This window comes from Lactuca serriola, chromosome 8, assembly GCF_051521515.1.
Source record: "Lactuca serriola cultivar US96UC23 chromosome 8, Lser_US96UC23_V15, whole genome shotgun sequence".
In the NCBI taxonomy this organism is placed as follows: domain Eukaryota; kingdom Viridiplantae; phylum Streptophyta; class Magnoliopsida; order Asterales; family Asteraceae; genus Lactuca; species Lactuca serriola.
In genome coordinates, this window is record NC_136415.1 from 298,627,979 (window position 1) to 298,652,941 (window position 24,963).

Sequence of the window (24,963 nt, forward strand, 5' to 3'; positions counted from 1 at the left end):
AAAGTGTCAAGACAAAGGTTGGTGAGTTCATGAGCTTTTGACAATAAGAGTTTGAAAATCGATCTTTGTAAAGAGATGTATGTTACCAAGAAAAATCCAATATTTTCCTTATAAAAGTTATGTGGTCCTAAATACCAGGACCGAAAATGAACAAGTATTTGTCATACTTAAAGATATAAAGGTGGTTTCAAATTGGCTTAAAACCCTTTCTGCTTTGAGAAAACTCCCGTAATGAATGGTGTGTAGTCTTAAATACCAAGACTGAAAATATACAGCAATATCTGTAATTATTGATATAAAAGTGATTTTAAATCGACATAAAACCCTTTTTGATATGAAGGCGTACAAGTATTTTTCCATACTTAAAGTAATTTCAGTGAGCTAAATCGACATAACTCACTAATTTAACGTTAGAACCCGTAAATCTTATGATTTGTTAATACCACATGTGAGCTATCATAAGCATACTTGACTTAGACGGCCTTGTAATTGCGACGTTCTTCAGGCGTCGCGAAACTGAAATGATACTTGTCACCACAGACCTGCCGGTCTAGCTGTTGCAAGCAGCTCATGTGGGGGTTTGTCAAACCCAATATAGATCTATACACAACTATCACCTTCTCCCTACAAGAGACTCTGGTTACAATTTACAGGAGTTTTTGAATTGGTTACTTTGGAAGTAACCCGAAGCGAATGACTCACAAATTTATTCATTAACAGATTTACGTGAACTAAACTGAAAACCTTTGGTAAATAAGTTTGAGAAGTAAATGATACATAAACTATACCTATTATAGTTTATCCAAAACGTTTGTAATGTATAAGAACTCTTTTATGAAGATGCATTAGTGTTTTGAATCCATAAACTATGCTCATTATAGCTTAATATACGTGTTCTAAATGAATGAATAATCTTATCATGAATGACTAAGTTTCAGTTTATGATGATAAACTAACAAGGAAACACATTCAATATTTAGAACTTATTGTTACACACTTTGCTCAACATAATAAAAAGTGTTATGAAAGTTATATGCTGTTAACTGAATTTAACGTTCTATGCTGTTTTAGAAAAGTCATAGAAAAATCATACAAAGTCAAAAACTAAATCCGTAAATTCTGAGAGTTCCCAAATTGCGTCTAGTTTACTTATTATTTTTATCATGATTTTTAATGACCTCCAACTTGGGTGAAAAAGTCCATAATCACAGACTGGTCCGGATTGGTGTTTGAAATGATAGGCAGTTTTGTAAAAACCACCATAAATTGTAGAAAAATCGTATGGATATGTGCAAGTAGTCGTTTTAAATCTAAGAACTGGAACTACTTGCAAATAAAACATTTTTGAAAACAAAAATGTTTAAGTTGTCAAAAACAGTCCGTGAATGGAGTCCAACTTTTCTGATGAAAGCTGTTAGAAAATTTTAGTTATGTTCTTGGTGTTTTAAATTGTATCCCCCCCCCCCCTAAAACTTGAGAAAACATGAAAATGTAGGGGTATGAACTCACCTTGAGGGGTTTCAGAAGATGAGTATTGGAGATGAGAAGTGTTCAACTGAAGAACACTTGAAGATTGCTTGAAGATTCAAGAATCTAGCACAATTTATGATGGAAATTTGTGTAAGAATCAATGATTTGAGTACAAGGAAATGTATTAATCATGAGAAAGGTGATAAATCTTACCACAAATGAGAGAAAACTTGATGATCAGCCCTTGAATCTTGAATTTGAGGGAAAAGTGGGTTTGATCTTTGGTAGAAATGAGAAAAGTGAGTGAGAATGAGGAGAGAGAGAGAGAGAGAGAGAGTTGTTCCAGCTCTAAAACATGGGAGAGGCTGAAAATTGAGTGGGAGAGGATTATGAAGTGACTAGGGATGGTGGGGAGGTGTGTGGGTTAGTCATGGAGTGGGTGTGGTGGTTGCTTGTGTCATAAAGCAAAGATAAGTCAACACTCCACCTTAAATATTCACCCACTAGATTTTATTCTTAAATAAATATTTTCATAAAAAAAACGATTAAATTATGAATATTTAGGGTCTTATATGTTAAAATATGATTTCTGGAGAAAATCCCGTGTTAAAATAATTAAAAACGGGCTTAAAACGGAGAAATGATCGAAAACCGGGTGAAAAAGGGTGAAATCCGAAGTCTGGAGGGGGGCCTCGGTCTCAGCAGCTTTAGAACCGGAGGGAGGGCTTGGTCGCTGAAGTGAATCCGAAGGGAAACGATTGCGGTCCGAAGAGAAGCTCGCTGCGGGGGGGGGGGGGGGGGGCGGGGGGGCTTGGTTCTGGATTCGGCGCTACGGCTCGCTGACTGCGGTCGTCTTGCTGCGGCTTCGGATGGCTACTCATGGGGACTCCGGTCCCCTTTGACCTCGGTTCTAGAAGGGTATGGCTCCTATAGAGAGGCTTCGGCCCTAAGAGGCTTATTTCCAATGAATCTTCTCTTTTCGAGTGGTTTTTCACCAAGTCGAGTGTCGGAATGTCCCAAAAGCGCATAAAAAGTTTGAGAGAGATTCGGAGAGAGATTTTGGAGATATTTTACAATCTTGGAGAGATTTCTCATATAAAGAGAGATTTGGGAGAGATTTCACATATGGAGAGAGATTTGGGAGAGATTCCACATTCTTGGAGAGATTTCTCATACAAAGAGAGATTTGGGAGAGATTTCACATATGGAGAGAGATTTGGGAGAGATTCCACATTCTTGGAGAGCTTTGGGAAAGATTTAACATATGTGGAGAGATTTGGGAGAGATTCTCGATAAAGAGAGATAGAGTGAAAACGATTGAGAGAGGTTTCGTGTGTGGCATTTGTGAGTGTCCGGCTTCGCGATGCGAGGTCCGTAAACCCCATTAAGCCTTGTTTAAGGATCTTACACACTCTCGATGAGTATGCAACATTGTTTTATCCGTTTGGATTGTCGCTTACCACAGTTTTTAGGTTAAGGAGATCTAGATGTACGTACTTTTCAATTTATGAACTCTCATTAGAATAGCGAGTTGTGAAGTAATTACCTAACGTAAGCCCTAGAACCCACGGGCTAATTTAGTCGACCGGTTTGACTTATTGACTTTAGTTGACTTTGACTTGACCAAAAATTGACGGTTGTCACCAATTATGAGATACCCATTACTATTCTTTATTAGTTCCTTTTAGTGTGCTGGTTAACCACACACGCTCCACTAATGACCAATAAAGCATAATGTGCAATTTCATGGATTAGCATACTTTTCACATTTTTTCCTAAAGTTACTAGAGTTGGGATTCTGTAAAATAATGTTCTAGTACTTTCTTTAATAACATTATACTTTTAATGAGATATAGTTGTCCTATCAAATCCGTTCTGCTAACGACCCTCCACTAATCAAGGAAGCGGTGGGTGAGAGTAGACACTCATTCAACTACCATTTTATAGGCAGTTTCCTTATACCCTTATAGATTAGCTTCGTGAATGAGGCATACTAGCGATTTGACTGACCATAGTCTTATACATATATAATATTTAACTTTTAATTATAATATATATAAGGTGTGTTTTAAACTTTTAAAACTTAGGGTTTATATATAAATTTCGAAAATTAAGACACTAATTTTAAATTTAAAATAAACCAAATAACTAGATTTAATATTTATCTATTAATTAACTTTTAATTAATTAATCAAATCTTGTAAGGATTATCTAATTAAATTAAACAATTAATTTAATCCTAATCCATATCCGTTCTAGATTTCGAAAAATGGGGATATGATAATTTCCTTATTTTTCTCAATTATCCAATAAGGCAACTATTATCCAAAACAAAGAAACCCTAAAAGGGACTAGATATTTCGAAATTTTAAAGGAGGAGGCAAGGGTTTCGAAAACCCTAATGCTAGTTTCGATTACGGTTCATGGAGGCTAGGGTTTTTCGAAAACCCTTTGAACCAAAACCCTAGAAATCGAAAATTTGGCCTTTTAGGGTTTAATAGCTATAAACCCTAATTTGCAATTCAACTATTATAGCAATTCAATTTAAAACAACAATGGATCTGATACCACTGATGGGTTTTAGGTAAAACAAATAAACTAGAAAACAATTCCTAAGTTCACATGCAACCTACATTGGATCTATGTTTTAACTATTGAACATATAACTTTGAATTGCAAACAAGAACCCTAGAGGAGAGAGGATATTTTCGAAAAATAACTAACTAGGGTTTAAGAGTTACATACCTTTCAATGGTTATAGTAAACAATTGATAATCCTCTTGAACTTGATCTTCTTGGAAGCCTAGTACCACAAATTTAATGCCTCGAATGGAATCACACCCAAAAACTAGCAAGAAGGAAAATTGAAGGAGAGAGGGTAGGGTATGCAAAAATCAGCCTAGGGTTTCTTCCAAGGTAGGAGTGGCCGAATTTAGGAGCTGAGAGGCTTCTTATATAGTTGTGGGATCTAGGGTTTAGGGAAAACCGTAATACTCCTTTGCTTGGGGCCTAAGCTAATCCAAAGGCCTTATCCAAGCCCCCTTGGACGAAATCCTTAGGGTTTCCCCTATAGATTTCGTCCACCTCCCTCCAAGGAGGTTCTGGAGACTTCCACTCAACTATCTAATAATTGCAAACTAGTCCCTGCACTTTATAATTAATACTTTTAACCCCAAAACTAATTCTAATTAATTTCTGGCTAACTATTAATTAAACATTATGATTTCTAATCAATATATTAATCTTTTAACATATTAATAAATCATTTATATTAATTTATTAGTCTTATAATAAATCAATATCTCTCCTTTCATAATTTCCTTGTCTGGTTGCTAGGTTTGAGGGAAACCTAAAAGGACTGTGTTGCTATCAATTCAAGTACATACCAATTATAGTTATGGGCTTAGAAACCTAATCCAACAGGAACTCCAGTGGTGGTTGTTGTTGTTGCTTTAGAAAATAGAGGAGTGGGAATGGGAATGGTAGAGGTGGGTTGGGATGTGATAACTGGGAAGGTTGTTGGTAAGGAAATAGGAATAGAAGCAGGTGGAGAAGAAGGTATTGGGGAGCGAACAGGTACCTTGGGTGTGGGTGACCTTGGTGGAGTATCACCACGAACCGAAACCTCCTCATCAGAGCTTTCGCTATCAGATGAAGTAGGAGTAGGTTGTTTGTTGCCTGTAGGAAGATGCTCAGAATCTGAATCACTAGAAGATTGAAGGATATGCCTCCGGGATGGCTTTTTGGTTTTCTTCTGCTTAGGATGGGAGGGAGCCGCCTTGTCAGACTTTTGCTTCCGTGGAGTTTGTCCCTTAGCCGCTTTGATAACCCTTACTTCCTTTTGCTTTTCTTGTTTCTTTCCCCTCTTTGCCGGCTTGTCTACTTCCTCTATGGAACGAATCATAGCAGGTGTGAAGTCCCTTGGACCCGAAGAAGGAAGCTTCTTGTACTCTATAACGACTGGACTGACCTCAGACACACAAGCATACATGGATGCTGGAATGGATCCAACGAATGAAAACTTTGATGGATTAGTGACAATAATCTTCGTTGTATGGAATGTTACAATTGAGGAGAGAAGTGAGTCCGCCATGATGGGAACATGAAAACAATCCATCGCCCACTTCGTGATAATCGACCAGAACCTGCCACATGAGACTTCAGAATGGCGAGAGCAGGAAGTTAAGCTTTGAACGAACTGTTTCCACAGGATTGAATCATACTCAAGATGTACCCCATTGTACAACCCATAAAGGATATTCATGAAAGATTTACTCGCCCCATCTGATCCAGCACTGCGTTCTGAAAGACCTTTGAACAATAGAGTGAAAAGGCCGTTCCATTGTGGGGGAAGGCAGGATTTATTGAACTTCTTAATAGTGGTTAGGGTTTCAGTGTACCACATGTTGTAGAACATTGAGAACAATTGACCGGTAGTGATGGAATCAGGGTTTACCATGGTGGGTTCATGAGCAAGACCTAACAATGTGCATAAATGATTTTTAGAAATCGAGGTCTTCTCATTGTGAATGTCGAAGTGGATTCTCTCTGCAACTTTATCATAATGGGCAGTGGAGTAGATATGAGAGAGACAGGACATGGGAACTATAGCCACCTTGTGAGAGCGTCGACAAGTGGAGAGTGTTTGAGGCATTCCACGACCTGCAGCATGTAGGGCTCATATGTGAACGGTGTAAGGTCGATCAAGAGGTTTTGTTGAGGTTTGATGGTTAGAAGAGTGGAACGAACAGAAGTATCTTGAACAGAAGAGGATTCCGCCATGGATGAAGCTTGAGAAGAAGATGATGAACAGTGAGATAAATCGTCGTTTGCTTTTGGAAGAATTGAGAACGGTAAAAGAGTAAAGTTGATTGTGAGAAATCCTTTTATACGTGAGAGTAGGAGAGAGAAAAATCCGTCTAAAATCTCTCCTTTTGTGAAACGGCTCCCAAGGCAATGGGGATTAGAAAGTTGGCAACCCCGATGATGACGCAGGAGAGAGAAAGACGTTTCACTTTTACGCGCCTTTCCATAGATATCACCATTTTCAAATCGAGGAATCTTTTGGATAACTGCTGACTCATCCGTTGTACTTTATTTGAAACGTCACCAAGAGAGATAGCATGAACCCTTATCAACCTGATTATTTCGATTGAAAATCACCATAATGCTTTTAGAACCCAAGCTATAAAAAAATAGCTCATATAAAATAGAACCAGATTTTTGGAAAATCAGAGATTTTCGTGCATAGAGTGTGGATGATAAAGAAATAAATCAAACTTTGTGGGATATTGTGATGTCGATTAAGACATGAAACAGTGGATCCTGGGCACGAATCTCTTCCTTTCAAGTCAAGAGAGACTTCAAAGTGTCAGAGAGGTTTCCCGTTGGAATACGATCAAGTGCCTTTTAAGAGACAATGAAAGTCATCTTTTATATATTAGGCTTGTAAGGGTGGCTTTCGCTTCAATTCAAGTTTCAGATCTTGATATAAGACCGAAAGAGAATGAAGTACTTGTGAGACCAATGTGGCATATTGAACAAGTAGGTTTGACATGTATTCAGTGACTTGTTGAAAATTAAGAAATCTCAAACAAAAATAAAACTGGATCCTTGGGGAAGAAACGTCTTGGTGATAGACAATCTCAAAAGGATCACTCAAAATAAAAAGAGATTTCATTGGTGAAAGCTAGAACATAGTAATTGTTCACCGTTAATGCATTATGGGTAGTGAATTGTGGGTTTCACTTAGTACGTAGTGACACGAGACTAAGATCATAAACATAGAGTGTTGTGTAACCATAAACCTCAGTGGTAGGTGTTGAGAGTCTCAAGGGTTACATTAATGATATGAAGTGAGATGGAGAAAAATGATGTAGGTGGTTTAAGAAGCGAATGTACCTCTGCTATAAAAGAGGGACCAAGCAGAAAACTCTAAACTCGATATGAGAAGAGTAAGGTAGCTCACGATTAGAGTGAATATAACAGCCTAATTTGGGAAAACATGATTTGTATATATCACATTATTAAGGCTTCACTCAAAATCTTTATAGGCTTTGGTCAACATGCAACAGCATGCATCTTGGGACACTTAACTAATCCATAGAAAAGAATTTATACCTGATTCAGCGCCATCATTGAGAGTAACTTTTATACAAAGGAAAACATGAGAAATATAAAATAGAAAATATTTTTGTATTTTGTGAAAAATTTCTAAAGAAAGAGAAATAAGAACAAAAGGAAAATTAACCAAACCCGAAATAGACCGAACGTTAGGTTCATTTCGGTTCCCGGGTGGATCGAACCCGAAATAGACCAAGCGTTCGCTCTATTTCGCTTCTAACCTTTAATGATGTGAAGGAGATTTTGGTACTGATTCAGCTTCCATCATTCCAAGACCTTCTAGAATCTTGTTGAAACTTGCTTCAGGTAAGGCCTTAGTAAAAATGTCTGCTAATTGATCAGTGGTTCTGACGAAGTGAATTCTACGTTACCATCTTCCACATGATCTTTGATGAAGTGATACAGCTGTGCGATGTGCTTTGTCTTTGAGTGTTGCACTGGGTTATGACAAATCCTAATTGCACTTTCTGAGTTGCAATATAGTGGGATTTTCTTCATGTTCAGCCCATAGTCTCTAAGCTGACTTTGTATCCAAATAACTTGAGATGTGCATGATGATGCAGCAAAATATTCAGCTTCGGCTGTGGAGAGAGAAACACAGGTTTGTTTCTTTGATTTCCAGCTTACTAATTTGCCATCAAGAAATTGGCATCATCCAGTTGTGCTCTTACGATCTAATCCACAACCCCCTAGGTCAGCGTCTGAGAATGCTTGGACAAAAAAAACTGAGTTGGTTGGATACCATAGACCGAGAGAGGAGGTCAGATAGCGGAAGATGTTCTTCACTGCCAGCATGTGAGGTTCATGTAGGTTAGCTTGGAATAGGGCACAATAGCAGATTGAGAACATGATGTTTGGCCTGCTGGCTGTGAGATACATTAGTGACCCAATCATCTGACGATAAGCGTCATGTCAGCAGCTGGTTTCCCCAATGATGGTGTAAGCTTAGTTCCAAATGCCATAGGAACTTTCACGTTTGAGTCTCCCATCATGCCAAACTTGGCAAGCAATGTATTTGTGTACGCCTCCTGATTCGAACCGACTCTAATCTTGCAACTAGAGCGAAGGTCTCTTCATAATCTATACCTTCTTCTTGACAGTATCCTTTCACAACCAACCGATCCTTGTTGCGAATCACATTCCCTTCCTTGTCCATCTTATTCCTGAATACCCATTTGAGACCGACGACCAAAGCGTCCTTTGGAGTTGGAATTACTCGCCATACTTTGTTTCTTTCAAACTCGTTCAGCTCGTTTTGCATGGCTTGAACCCAATCAGAATGATCAAGAGTTGTATTTATCGTCTTTGGTTCAACTTTGGAGACGAAAGAGTTGAACATGCAAAATTCTACTTAAGAGAATAATGCAGCTTGCTTCGCTTTCAGCTGTGATCGAGTTAAAACCTTTTCAGAAGATTCTCCAATGATTTGACTTTGAGGATGGTCTTTGGTCCATTTAATGAGAGGAGGGTAATTTGGATTACAAGAGGGATCCGGTTCTGCATTGACTTCTTCTTCAAATTCTGATTGTGTATCTTCATCATTGGCATTTGTATTCTCCCCCTCGAATGATGACACGAGTTCAATTTTTTGATCAGAACACTCCCCTTCGTTTGGACTTTCAGTTGAACTTAATGGCGGTGATGATGGATTCTCCTCCTGGAATGATGAACCTTGATTACTTGGTAGAGACGAACCCTCCCCTGGATATAAGGACTATCACCTGACGGTTCGCTTGAGTCTGGCCTTTCAGTTGCCTTCGGTTGTTCATCTGCCATCTTCTTTGCAGCATCGTCAATAATTTTCTTCGAATTGTCGACTTGGTTATCCTTAGCCATGGATTCAGAATCAATAGCTTTTTCTGGTTCATCGAAGAGTAGCATATATTGCTCGAAAAGATTTGAAATTGGCACTGTGACTTGACCAGAGTTTGGAAAGATTTCCTGCATTGCATCTTTAGTTGTCTTCAACTTCTTGACATAACTGTCATCTAAAGTGACATAGTATGTTTCTTCAATCTTCTTTGAACGTTTATTCAGAACTCTATATGCCTTTGAGTTCAAGGAGTAGCCCAGAAAGATCCCTTCATCGGCCTTAGCATCAAACTTGTTTCGATTCTCCTTTGAGTTGAAGATGAAGCTTCTTGAACCGAAAACGTGAAAGAACTTCACATTAGGCTTGCGGTTGTTCAAGATCTCATAAGGAGTGATTGAGAAGCGCTTGTTCAGATACGATCTATTCTGAGTGTAACAAGCAGCAGCAATAGCATTAGCCCAAAAATATAAAGGCAAGGAAGCGAAGCTCAGCATAGTTCGAGCCGCTTCGCACAGAGAACGATTTCGCCTTTCGATGATTCCATTCTATTGTGGAGTATATGGAGCAGACAAATTGTGAGTCGTTCCCTTCTCAGCTAGAAAATATTCAAAATCCTTGCTCTTGAATTCCATGCCATTGTCTCTTCTCAAATTACGAACCGCTTTTCGTAGTTGAACATCTACTTGCTCTATGAAGAGTTTGAGCTTGGGAGTTGCCTCTGATTTTTGCTTCAAGAAAAATACCCATGTAAAGCGAGAGAAATCATCTACGATAACAAGTATGTACTTGTTTCCACCAATGCTTTCGATAGAGGAAGGACCACATAGATTGATATGTAGTAGCTCTAGCGATTCTATCACCTTTGTGTTGATAATAGAAGGATGACTTTGTCGACTTTGCTTTCCCATTTCACAAGCTGCATATAGATGTTCTTTATCAAATTTGAGAACTGGAAGACCTCGAACGTGATCTCCAAGTACCAGCTTGTTGATATCTTTGAAATTGAGATGAGAGAGCCTTCGATGCCATAACCAGCTTTCGTTTGAGTGTGCCTTCATTAGCAAGCAAACAGCTGGTTTCCATCGAAATGGATTAAGATTTAAAGGGTAAATTTATCCCTTTCGCTTCGACTTCCGATGAATATTATTTGACTTCTTTTCGACAATCTCTGAGCCTTCGTCATCAAAGGAGACCTTCAATCCGATGCCAACCACCAGCTGTGAGACACTAATGAGGTTGTGCTGCAATCCTTCAATGGATGCTATCTTTCTGATCGAGAAGTCGCCATTTGTAATCATTCCATATCCTTTGATAGTTCCAAACAAATTATTGCCATATTTCACCGTTCCACCATCCCTGAGAGACCGAAACTCCCTCAGTTCTTCCCTCCTTCCTGTCATGTGATGCGAGAAACCACTATTAATGTATCATTCTTCATCGAATTGCTCGTCACGAATAACCTGCAAAATATCAAGCAGATTTAGGAACCCAAAGTTTCTTGGGTCCTTGTGAGCCTTTTACAGGACAGGGAATAGTAAGAGAAACATCAACTAGATAAGTTCGTTTTATAAGTGTTGTTTCATCTTTTCTTTTTATGGTAAAAACTTTGATTTATTTGAGTTGGACTCATTTGATTTAGACGTAGGATTTGTGGTTTTGATGTCTACATGGTTTTGGGTCTCTTTCGGGCGTCTATCATCTTCTGGAAAGAGCTTTCCTTTCCCCTTTGAATCTTTAGAAGAATGATAATTAGAATATGAATGAGAAGAATGAGGTTTAGAAGCAAGATTAGATCATTGATTATTGCTCTTCCTTGGTTGAGTATGAAAACTTTCCTCCCTTCGGTTCTTCTGATAATTGGATCTGGAACCGAACCCATCCTTTCGGTTGCTTACATGTTGACGACCGAAACCTTCCTTACGGTTGCTTACATGTTGAGGAACGAAACCTTCGTTTCGGTTTCTTACATGTTGGGGACCAAAACCTTTATTTTGGTTTTTATTGCCATGAGGACCGAAGTTACCATTTCGGTTGTCGAACACCTGATTCCCGAAACTCTCCTTTCGGTTGGCTCTTGGTTCTCCTCGTGACTTATTTTTCTTTTCATACCTAACGTAATGAGGATTCTGGGATCGCCAAAACTGTTTTATTTCTGAGAGATTCTTCTTGTATCTCAGGTTACGTTGGTGTTTTCGTTCTGCCACTTGTTTTGGATTTTTGTGAATGTTGGCCTTTTTCTTCGGTACTTAAGCACGACTTTCACTCTTTGACAAACATGTCTCACTAGATGTCATCACTGGTTCGCCTGAAGATGTTTTGGTACCACTTGTACTTGGCACATCATATCATGTAGGTTCATTAAGTGGTTTTGCCACATACCTACTCTTCACTCTCCATGATGTTTTCTGAGATAGACCTTCTGTTTCATCAACGTTATCTATCGGTGCTAACTAGAAGAACTCATCGCATCCATTAGCATTATCTTCTTCTACCAATGATGTCAGTTCGGCTGTTTGTTGTGGTGTAAATCCTTGAACTATGTAAACTTGATTTGGAGTGGTTTGAACCTTTTGATATACAACAACTTTTGCTTTGAGGACTTTAGTCTTGTCTCACGATGAGCGAGCGAACTCAACAGAGTTTTCAGAATTGAGATTTTTACTAGATTCGGGTTCGCTCTTGACAAATTCAGAACAGTCCACCACATCCTCTACAGAGATTTCTCTCATGTCATCATCCTCATTAAGTTCAGATGCATTTTCAACATCAATTTTATTTTTTTTAACTTAATTTGGCATTCAACGAGTCAAATTTCTGTACAATTTCGGTTCTCAGTTTCAGTTTATCGTTTTAATCCAACAGATTTTTGAGCATGTCCTTATGGTCTTTTGACTTTATGTAGGACTCTATTTTGTCAAGACCAATTTTGTAGGCAGGAGATATATCATCAGAAGATACAACATTTTCACAGTTATAAGCTTCGGCATCGACTTCATCCTCCTTCAACTCAAGGAAGGGTAAAATCATGCGATGTATCTTTTTTCCTATTTCACAATAGAGATGTAACTGAGTGATATTAAAATATAATCTTTTCGCAATCAAACAAAAAACATTTCATTGTTTTAAAAGCTTCAGATTGTCTCGTTGCAAATAGATTGACTCATACCTAGACCTAATTAATTCCTTCTCCTTCTGCTCAATCCAGATTCTCCTCTCCCCACTCTTCGACGATATCCTGCTAATTTGATCAGCCAGGTTAGAGTTTGTGACACGAGTTTGGGTAAGACTACTACTTAAACTAGAAAATTTAGATTTTCGTCCATTCAGTTCCTTTTCATAGTTAGTAATAGGAATTTTCAGAGAAATGAGAATATTTTGTACCTTCTTGATCAACTCATCACATTCGTTGATCTGTGCACTGACAGGTTTCGCAGCGAAACATCTGTCTTCTCGCTCCTTCTTGTCATCCAGTCCACCATCTGTTGTGTATCCTCGCATCTGTGACACACCGTCAGTCACCATCAGACATCTTCCCTCAACCTTTTCTTCTTTCACTAGCAGAGCTTTGCCGTGAGAGGGCTTTCTGACTTCTTCATCCTCTGAATCTGTGGACCACACCTGAACTCCACCAAATTCATCGTTATCACATGTACCCTGCACAATTAAAGCATTCATGGTGTTATTGTTAGCTGCTAGTTTCTTTTTCTTGATCTCCTCCAATCGTCTCAGGAGGTTCGCTTCCTCTTCGTCTTCATCAACTCTTTCAGTTTTTTCTTCAGCATGCAGTCTTTGGCAAAGTGATTCTTACCTCTGCAATAATGACAGTCAAAACCTGAATCACCACCAATCTTCGTTTCCTTCTTAGAGTCTTCAGACTTTGAACCCATCTTCGGTTCCTCCTTCACTTTTTCAGAACTATAACTTCCCTGCCAGTTTCGATTCTTGTTGGCAGGGAACTTCCTTTTGATAAACTTTCTTGGATTAGAAACCATCAGGGCATACTCTTCACCAGTTAGATCATAGTCAGCAAGATCTAATTCTTCTTCTTCTTCAACAACACTCTTTCCCTTGGAGATAAGAGCTAACGAACCCAAGCTGGAAACCACATTCGTTTCCTTTGTCACCGCACTTTCATGGGACTTCAGTATTCCCACCAGTTTTGCCAGAGAATAGGATTTGAATTGTTCGTGTGCCTTTACTGTCACACAACTACCATCCATTCAGGTATGAGACCATTCATGAAGGTAACCTTCTGCTCAATAACCTTCCTTTCGATCCCATGCTTTATCATTGTAACGACCCAAATATCACATCTAAAAATTTCTTTAAAACATTACTAAATTATATTTATAAAAACTGTACCATAAGTCATAACATAATTTTCGAGTATTAATTCAAAACATATTATCATTATCAGAGTCAAACTTTCCCAGGTTAACTAACTATGGTGTGTGCACTGCAATCTTCCCGAGCTCCTCCTTTGAAAACTGAGTACCTGAAACCAAAACTGAAAAACCGTAAGCACGAAGCTTAGTGAGCTCCCCCAATCTACCACATACCATACAATAACATATAAAGCACATACTGGGCCTTGCCCACTACATCGGACCGAAGTCTGGGCTAACTGGGGCCTCGCCCCCTGCATCGGACCGAAGTCTGAACTAACTGGGACCTTGTCCCCTGCATCGGACCGAAGTCCGGGCTAACTGGGGCCTTGCAACCTGCATCGGACCAAAGTCCGAACTAACTGGGACCTTGTCCCCTGCATCAGACCGAAGTTTGGGCTAACTGGGGCCTTGCCCCCTGCATCAGACAGGAGTCCGGACTAACTGGGATCTTGTCCCCTGCATCGGACCGAAGTCCGGGCTAACTGGGACCTTGTCCCCTGCATCGGACCGAAGTCCGGGCTAACTGGGGCCTTGCCCCCTGCATCGGACCGAAGTCCGGAACTAACTGAACAGAACATAACATAACTGAACATGAACACACATATACTACATACTACATTGGGTCGTGGCCCGGAACACATAACACATAATTCCTGTCTGAGCCACGAAGGCATCAAACATACTAAATACTGCATCAGATCAAATCCGGAAACTACTACTAGCTAAACGGGTCGGCATTGTGGCCTTAGACCCGTTCCTACTGGAAGGAAACTCACCTGAGACTGCTGAATTGATGCTGCTAATCCTTTGACTGCTACCTGACCTCTGACTCCGAACTGCTGCTCCACTAGCTCCTCGAGCTACCAATGCCAATATAATACTTAGTCCAACTGACCTCCAAAGGTCAACTAGGTCATCTCTGGTCAAGGTCAAAATCCTGGTCAAAGTCAACCTTCCAGGTCAACCCTACTCGCCGAGTCCACCTGATAACTCGCCGAGTTCATATGCTCAGGATCCTTCTATTCGCGACTCGACTCGCCGAGTCAGTCCATGACTCGCCGGGTCAACTATTCCCGAGTCCTGACCTGTCCAACTCGCTGAGTCTCCATCCTACTCACTGATTCGAGTTTCAACTCGAAGGGTTTGGGGGTTTTGCGACCTGACTCGCCGAGTCCAAGAATAGACTCGCCGAGCCCAAGGCAATCTTCAACCAACTCGTCGAGTTGTTCTTCCAACTTGCCGAGTTCATGCCTAACTTCATCCGACTCGACGAGCTGTTCATCCCACTCGTCGAGTTCCTCCTCATCTTCAAGCTACTTGCCAAGTCCACTCGAAGGACTCGCCGAGTCTATTCGGTTCTTAATCCATGCAATGGCTTTTCGGGCCAAACAGGGCTTCCAACTCATAGATCCATACTTCTAAGGCCTATCCCCCACGTTAAGTGGCAAACTTTACGTGTAGATCAAGAGATCTAGGCTTAAAACAATCCAAACTAGGGTTTAAGACAAAGAGCCTTCACTATCAACCCAAGAACAGATGCTTTATGACTTTCTAGGCCAAGATACACTCAGATCTGAAGTAGCAACTTCAGATCTAGGCTTCTAACTCGAAATAGTTCATAAGCATGGCATAAAATCCCCAAATCACATAGCCAAGGTTGATATTAAAAAAAAAGAGGGAAGGTAATGATTTATTACCCTAAAAATGCTCAGAAATGCTCCACCAACTCTGGATCCAAGGCCCCCTTCTTGCTCCACAAAGACTAACTTCTCTCTCAAGCTCCAAAGCTTCACTAAGGGTAGATCTTGCTCCAAAACGATTATGGCGGCTAGGGTTTAGTGTTATGTGCTAGAGAGGCAGTAAAGGAACCCTAGGGGAGAGAATGAGATGTTTAAATAAGCTCCAAGTCCCGGATTTAGGGTTTTCCTTGCTCAGACCAGATTCGCCGAGTCACCTTGGCCGACTCGCCGAGTCGGTCGCTTATACCTCAACCCGGATCCCGCTCGGACTCGCCGAGTCCTTCCATGGACTCGTCGAGTCTCCCCTTAAAATTGGGGTTTTCTTTCTTTTCTTGGCTTTCCAAACTTTGGGTGTTACAACTCTCCCCCACTTAAACTAAACTTCGTCCTCGAAGTTTGCTATGACCAACTGTCCTGCGAACTGCCTCCAACTCTCTGCCTGGGAAATCTAACACCCCCTTTTTTCCATCACTCCAGCCACTTACAGTGCTGGTCACTACTGTTGGTACATACTGAATCCTTCTCTTTTCCATAATTTTCTTAATGTTACTACCTCCGACTGAGAATTCTGTTACCCCTCATCCGCCTACCGGATGCACTGAGATCTCCCTGGTCCAACTATTCTGTCAATATCTGAGTTACCGGACTCCTACCGGTCACTACACTCCATCGCAATCTCCTAGTCACTCCCAGCGACTCTGTAAGATTCTTCGACTATTTATAAATGTTCTATCCACTCTGCTACTCATATTGGAACTATTTGAAATGCTGAGCTACCTGCAATACTGAACTGCTTGGAACACTAAACTACCCGAAACACTAAACTGGCTGAAACGCTGAACTGGCTGAAACACACTGAACTGACTGAAACACTGAACCGACTGAATGACTGCTTCCCACAACTTCTAAACGAAATCTTCCTCTGGAATTAGTTTCCACCAGTCATCCTGACACTGTAACTTTAACAACCTCCCGATCCACCGATCAGGTCCTTACGTCACATCCTGACATCATCAATTCCATGACTAACAATATGATGGCTCCCAGACTGACGGTAGCCCTTAACATACCTGAACCCCAACGGTCCACTACTACTCTGATCTCATAACTGAGGTGACGATCAACTGACAAATCGCCGACTTAACCATCACTGAAATACTTGGAAATCCGAAATCTAACCTGTGGATTCCCATATCCTCACTACTGCACCCGAACTGGTGGGTACTACTACTTTCCCTCATCCAACAACGCGCTCATGCTGCCTACCAATCTGATAAAGGCTGCGGCTACGCTCGCGGGCTTACAACTCTTTAATACTATTTGGCTGCTAGTGAATGCTACAGCTACCCCTGCAGACTTACAACACCACTACTACTATCCGACTGCTAGTGAATGCTACGGCTACCCCCGCAGACTTACAACACTACTACTACCATCTGACTGCTAGTGAATGCTACGGCTACCCCCCGCAGACTCACAACACTCTACTACTATCCCGAGGACATCCTGACTATCCCTAGTCCCGCTAGTGATTCCTCGTCCTGATTTCTCAAAACCAGCCCTCGGTCTTTGAATACTGCATCATCCTCGACATCTTATATCCTTGATATACTTAGCGCTTCGTCGAGGAACTCTTCGGCTTGGTTCCCAAACCAACCGTCTACTAATCCGGATACAAGAAGCTATTGTTGGGAAGTTTCCAAACTCCTAACTCCTGAATCTACACAATCCTGCATGCTGACTCTGTCACAGGTTACTAATACGAAAACATCTCTTGCTAACCGTTCTCAGGATCCTCATTCCGACTCACTTGAGCCCCTACAGGTCGTCCTCCAATCCTGGATTCCCAACCAGCTTTTAACCATCTCAATTACATGAACTAAGTGTTGGGAAGGTCCTCGAACTCCCAATTCTGAACTTCTCAATCCATCGATCACTGTGCTACTATCATTTCTTCTCAAAGGCCGCTCACTCATTATGGGTCTACGTGGCTCTTATCCTTGTATAATCGGAGGGTTCTCCCCCACTCGGATTTGGCTAGCTCCTTACTGCTCACTGGTCGAAAGGATCTCCATCCTTCCTTCCATTAAAAGGGCGATATGCTGTCCGCTGACGTTTACCCTTGCCAGCGCTCCAACTAACTCTTACCAGATCCGCACCCTTCTTGCTATCTGACTGAGCACCCTTCGATCCTTAACTGTATTTGCTTTAGGGACTACATCCCGAGAACCTGCGTTTGGGGTGCACATCCCCAACCCACTTCCTTACTGACCGCTAGCTACTCCACTAAAAACTCTGGGTTATCACTACCGAAAATATAACTGATCATTACCCGACTAACGCCTTCCGCAAGTAGTAAGGCACTACTGCATCTTACACATACATGCTACAGTTACTGAATCCGAAGTAACATGATCTAGAGGGGACTACCTCCAATTCACCATTTGAATTCCAAGGTATGCAGATGGCATAAAACTCAGTCACAAGAAGGTAGTATAATACCCCAACACTTAAGCTTATTGATAACAATGCAGCAACATAACAATAATATCACAAATAATAGTTGACAGAAAAGTAAAAGATACATACCTCCATCACTTAGTGCTGCTCGAATCCCAGCTGAAATCCACCGGAAAACTCGTCTTCGAGCCGTAGGCGTCCTTGCCCGGCCCTGATGTCCGTGGGTGGCTCTCGAAGTCCCAGGGGCAGGAGCTGGCACCTGCCCTGCTGTATGCAAACTCGGACAGTGAGCCTTCTTGTGGCCCCTCTGACTGTAATGGAAACATAACGGATCAAGTCCCTGGGCGATGGTAACAACATAGTCTCTGCTAAAATGACCAATATGGCCGCACTTGAAACATCTAGCATCGCCACCACTTCTACGCCTGCACACACCCAAGTGCGTCCTTCCGCACTTCCCGCATCGACTGCGGCTCTGATAGTTCCTCATCCTCAAATCCGAACTCTTGGGCCTCTTGTCCGAACCTGCGGCTTCCTGAGTCTCATCTGTTTTCCTCTTCCTTTCTGACTCCCTGCCCGTCGACTGAACAATAGTTGTCTGATCCTGGAGCCTCTCGATCAATCTATCAGTGATCCTCATGACCATGTCGGGCAGATCCTCGTGAATGGCTCGCAAAACTTCCTCAACTATCCAATCATATAGAGGTCTCTCTTGGAGACAGGATGCCCCACTCACTCCTGTCCCCTAATGGCAAAAACTAGAAATGGGATCTCCCCCCTGATGGATTCCCGAACTCCATAAGAATCGGGATCTAGACGAGCCCCAATCTGTCCTGAAACTATCCCGGCGTTAAAGGCCTCAAGATAACTGTCCATGAGCTCCACAATGGCCTCTCTAACCGAACCAAAAATCTCTGGAGTCTGATCAATGATGTTGTGCATCATCTCTTTGGAAATGAAATCCCTCATCTGATCATCAAGCGGCCCGGCTCCAAATCCCGAGCCAGATCCCTCCTCGACGCCTGAACTGTTAACTGGTAGCTCGTGCAATGTCACCATGCTGAAAATATAACAATTCCTGATCAATTTACACACTACTGCTGCGGAATCTCTCACACACTCTACTAGTTCCCTGGTTTTTTTTGCCTTGGCCCCTCTTGAATCAAGTACGGATCCTCTGCTTTCAGTAGTACGGGTCTATACTACCTTCCACATCTATCCGTACTTTCCTCAAGAGTTACCTCAACTCCACCAAGTCCCCTTTACTCTTCTACTGATCTCTGCTACTCTTATCCTAGGCTTGCCCTAGAGAACCTCTGAATCTACCCAAATAGTCCTCAGCTGCTGAAGGCCTCCTTGTAATGCCAATTAGCCACCACCTGATTACCATCACATGTAATGAGGCTCGGATAATCCTTCGAGTAAAACTCTCGTCCCTACAACGGTTGGACTCAGACAAGAGCTGCGCAATAGGGCCAAATCCAGCACTCTGAGATTATTCAATCCTGATCACATGTGATGTGACGTATTCACCTAATGGCTAACTCCCATCACTCAGAATCCCACAAAGCACAAAGCAAGCAACATTCGGATAAAGGAAACATACTCAGGCAAAACTATTCTCATAACAAGAAACTGTACTAGCATACAATGCTAAGCTCATACTATCCTACTATTGTCTATCCTACTACTGTCTATCCTACTACTGTCTACTCATTACTAGCATGAAATTCTTATCAAGCTGAAACACATAAAGCAGGCACCTAAGGCATCATCCTAGATCCTTAGTCCTATTCTAGCATGCTGTTCTACTGAAACTGAAGCTGAAACTGATACTGATAATCATAACATAACTTGTATGGGTAAATTGGGAGTACTTACTTGAGCTCGGCTGATTGTATGCACCACACCCTTTTCTCTTTTCAAAACTCTTTTCGCTTTTTCTAAAACTCTTTTCTTTATACTTTTTCTAAAATTGTTTTCTTTTCTCAAAATCCTTTTGTAACCATGGTTTTTCTCTTGAAAACTATATACCACTTCCTTAGTTTGAGTTCAGACACACTCGGGAGTGCGCTCGAATCTCTCAAACCAAGGCTCTGATACCAACTTGTAACGACCCAAAAATCACAACTAAAAATTTATTTAAAACATTACTAAATTATATTTATAAAAACTGTATCATAAGTCATAACATAATTTTCGAGTATTAATTCAAAACATATTATCATTATTAGAGTCAAACTTTCCCAGGTTAACTGACTATGGTGTGTGCACTGCAATCTTCCCGAGCTCCTCCTTTGAAAACTGAGTACCTGAAACCAAAACTGAAAAATCGTAAGCACGAAGCTTAGTGAGCTCCCCCAATCTACCACATACCATACAATAACATATAAAGCACATACTGGGCCTTGCCCACTTCATCGGACCGAAGTCCGGGCTAACTGGGGCCTTGCCCCCTGCATCGGACCGAAGTCCGAACTAACTGGGACTTTGTCCCTTGCATCGGACCGAAGTCCGGGCTAACTGGGGCCTTGCCCCCTGCATCGGACCGAAGTCCGAACTAACTGGGACCTTGTCCCCTGCATCGGACCGAAGTCCAGGCTAACTGGGGCCTTGCCCCCTGCATCGGACCGAAGTCCGAACTAACTGGGACCTTGTCCCCTGCATCGGACCGAAGTCCGGGCTAACTGGGACCTTGTCCCCTGCATCGGACCGAAGTCCGGGCTAACTGGGGCCTTGCCCCCTGCATCGGACCGATGTCCGGAACTAACTGAACAGAACATAACATAAACATATCAACTAGCATGAACACACATATACTACATACTACATCGGGCCGTGGCCCGGAACACATAACACATAATTCCTGTCTGAGCCACGAAGGCATCAAACATACTAAATACTGCATCAGATCAAATCCGGAAATGTCACGACTGGAAATTTTGTGTCATGTAATCTATACATTCAAGTTAATGTGAATCAAAAACTTCAATCAAATACCTCATACAAGTACTACAAATAGTCATCAAACAATTGGAAACCCTAAAAGTTCTTGTTTAGGTACACCTTGGACTAGAACTTCCTTATTGGATCCAAGTGGACCAATAAGCTTCCAAATAGACTATCATGGGCTTAGAACCCTAATTGGGCTCTAATTGGACCCACACTTATTTATCTCAAAATTTTGGGCCATACTGAGCCTAGAATGAAATAAATCACAAGCTTTGATCCATAATTTAACCTAACCTAGCTTAATAAAGCATAAAAATCAAAATTTTATTTTATAAGGCCTATGAACACCCAAACTACCTCAAATATTGGGCTTAAGGGCAAAAAGCCCAAAAATCTTTTTTTTCTCTTCCCATTCTCGGCCCAAGGCCCAAACCCAAAGAGAAATGGAAGTGTTGACTTTGGATGCCACCTCACTATTACCCATAGGACTTCCATGCATTATTTCTCATTCTTCCATGCATATCACTTCAAGATCACATCTCTTCTTCCTATCTCTCTCACTCTCGGCCATACACCCACACACACACACAAAAATCTCTCAAATTCTCTCTAGATTACTCAAGAACTCTCCTTCCTCCCCTCTCCAAAAATCTCGAAAATTAGGGACTTTCAAGAGGATCTTGCAAGTTAATCATCATCTAAGGTAAGATTATACTTGGATCTATGGTTTAGATTCTTTTGTTATCAAAATCTCTTCCTAATCCATGCAAAAATCATGATCTTGCACTCTAGAAACCCCATAAACTCGAAAATTTCATCAAGGAGTGCAAAGGCCAAAAATCACTTCATTTCTTCCAATCTTTCTTCAAAAACCGAATCAACACCCAAGGTGAGCTTCATACCCCCCTATTTTCTGTTTTTATGAGTTTTGTGGGGGGGGGGGGGGAATACAAGTGAAAGTGTAGATCTATATGTGTTTATATGCCTTGTATGATTTCCATGCTTATATGTATGCTTTTATGTGTTTTAATGTTGGATCTAGCCATAAAACTCCTCAAAACCGAGATATAACTTATGTTATATGATTTTAGCATGAAATGTATTTCTAAATACAAAGTGTTTCAAGAAAGATAGCTAAATGGTTTAGTAATAATTTTCTTTAAGCTAAAAACACAAATTTTGGGCCAAAAATGTGAAAAATACAAAATTAAGGGCCCAAATTGACATTTCACAGATTCTGATGGATGAAGTGTGCCAAAGCAGTTTCCATAAAACTATTTCTGGAATTATACTCAATTAGAGGATTAAAAACATAAATTTCAAGCTTAATGAGCTAAAAATGAAAATTTCGGCCCAATGAGGCCCATTATGCGAATTTTTCTGTTTTGGAGGGCCAAAACTGTGATTTTCTGTAAAACAGTGGACCATAAGTGATCCAAGTCCTTTTCAAAGGTTTAAAATGCTTTTTAAATTTAAAAAGGACCAAAGTTGCAAAAATTTTCCAATTTGGGCCAAAATTGTCAAAGTTGCGAAAAGAAGGGATTAAAACTGAGAAAACTGCTTTTTCAGGGACTTAAACTGTTTTCTATGAAAAATATGCTGAAAAATATTAATTTCAATAATTTTTGGTGTTAAAATGTCAAAAAAATTAATTTAAGGACCAAATCGGGAAATATTCAATAAAAGGGTTGAAAATGTAAATTTTACAAATAATGAGGGGCTGAAAACAGAAATATTTCAAGGCTAATTCAATATACACAATTTGATCAAATAATGGCACCGCGACTATCGACGAAATACAATACATTACAATACCAAAAGTCGTTGTTAAACGAATTGGCTCGGTCTCGAGCCAATAGAAATCTACAACTACTAACACTACGACACTACGATTCATACAAGTAACGTTTGGTAATACATATACATGCGAGTGTGCACAGACGTCTACGCACCATCTTTGGGCCCCAAAAGTGTAAAATCTTGTTCGTTGAGCCTAGCTAGCCCAATGACCTGATCTTAAGGCCCGAAGACATTTTTTTTTACGGAGTGTTGGGTTTTACCGATCCGACACAACGTAAATGGACTTTCAATGGCTTGTATACTACTGGTCCCCAAGGGTCCTTTGGTATTGCTAGTAAAGTCTACATTTCATGCGAGGCGGGTCGGGGACCCCTCGTACATTTTTATCCCCAACCGGTTAATGGAGTCACCGGGGTCTTCGTGACCTCTTTCTCTTCGGATGTGGGACTACACCTAGTCAGGGCGATTGGATAACGTGATTAGTACGGACGACGCCTTTGGGATCATTAGTATAACTATAAACTAGGCGTTTGTGTAATGCGGGTTTGTAGTAAATAATCATGCTCGAGAACCTTCCAACGTCGCCTGGGACTAACACTATACGCTATGCAATGGTTTCAATGTAACTTCATGTAATTCAAAGAACTAGGAGAACATCGGGTTTTCCTAGGGTTTTCAATACATACAGATTTGAAATGCATACAACTTCAATGAACATTTTTTTTTCAAGTATAGAAACAAACAAGCATACCTATGGATCTCCACAAACGTTTTCAAAAGCTTTTCTTTTCAGAAAATATCGGATTTTCTGGTGGTTTTTCAAACAATACAAACATTCGATTTCAAACACTACTTATGAACTCACCAACATTTCATATGTTGACGTTTTTCAAAATACTTGTATTCTCAGGGAACCAGTGAACCAAAGGAAATCATATTCAGTGACGGCTTGCAGTTTATTTATGTACGAACCGAACAATTTAATTTTTTGGGAATGTAATGTTTAAACAATGTATGACATGTAAACGCTACTGGTTGTACAATACTAATGCATGGTGACGAATGTTGTTATGTTTCATATATATTCAATGTTATGGTATTCAATTGAGTCACGACAGCCCCCAGACGTTTCCGCCGTCTGGTTCGGGGGTGTGACAGGAAACTACTACTAGCTAAACGGGTCGGCATTGTGGCCTTAGACCCGTTCCTACTGGAAGGAAACTCACCTGAGACTGCTGAACTGATGTTGCGAATCCTTTTGACTGCTACCTGACCTCTGACTCCGAACTGCTGCTCCACTAGCTCCTCGAGCTACCAATGCCAATATAATACTTAGTCCAACTGACCTCCAAAGGTCAACTAGGTCATCTATGGTCAAGGTCAAAATCCTGGTCAAAGTCAACCTTCCAGGTCAACCCTACTCACTGAGTCCACCTGATAACTCGCCGTGTTCATATGCTCAGGATCTTTCTATTCGCGACTCGACTCGCCGAGTCAGTCCATGACTCACCGGGTCAACTATTCCCGAGTCCTGACCTGTCCAACTCGCTGAGTCTCCATCCGACTCACTGATTCGAGTTTCAACTCGAAGGGTTTGGGGGTTTTGCGACCTGACTCGCCGAGTCCAAGAATAGACTCGCCGAGCCCAAGGCAATCTTCAACCAACTCGTCGAGTTGTTCTTCCAACTCGCCGAGTTCATGCCTAACTTCATCCGACTCGACGAGCTGTTCATCCCACTCATCGAGTTCCTCCTCATCTTCAAGCTACTCGCCGAGTCCACTCGAAGGACTCGTCGATTCTATTCGGTCCTTAATCCATGCAGTGGCTTTTCGAGCCAAACAGGGCTTCCAACTCATAGATCCATTCTTCTAAGGCCTATCCCCCATGTAAAGAGGCAAACTTTACGTGTAGATCAAGAGATCTAGGCTTAAAACAATCCAAACTAGGGTTTAAGACAAAGAGGCTTCACTATCAACCCAATAACAGATGCTTTATGACTTTCTAGGCCAAGATACACTCAGATCTGAAGTAGCAACTTCAGATCTAGGCTTCTAACTCGAAATAGTTCATAAGCATGGTATAAAATCCCCAAATCACATAGCCAAGGTTGATCTATTAAACAAAAGAGGGAAGGTAACGATTTATTACCCTAAAAACTGCTCAGAAATGCTCCACCAACTCTGGATCCAAGGCCCCCTTCTTGCTCCACAAAGACTA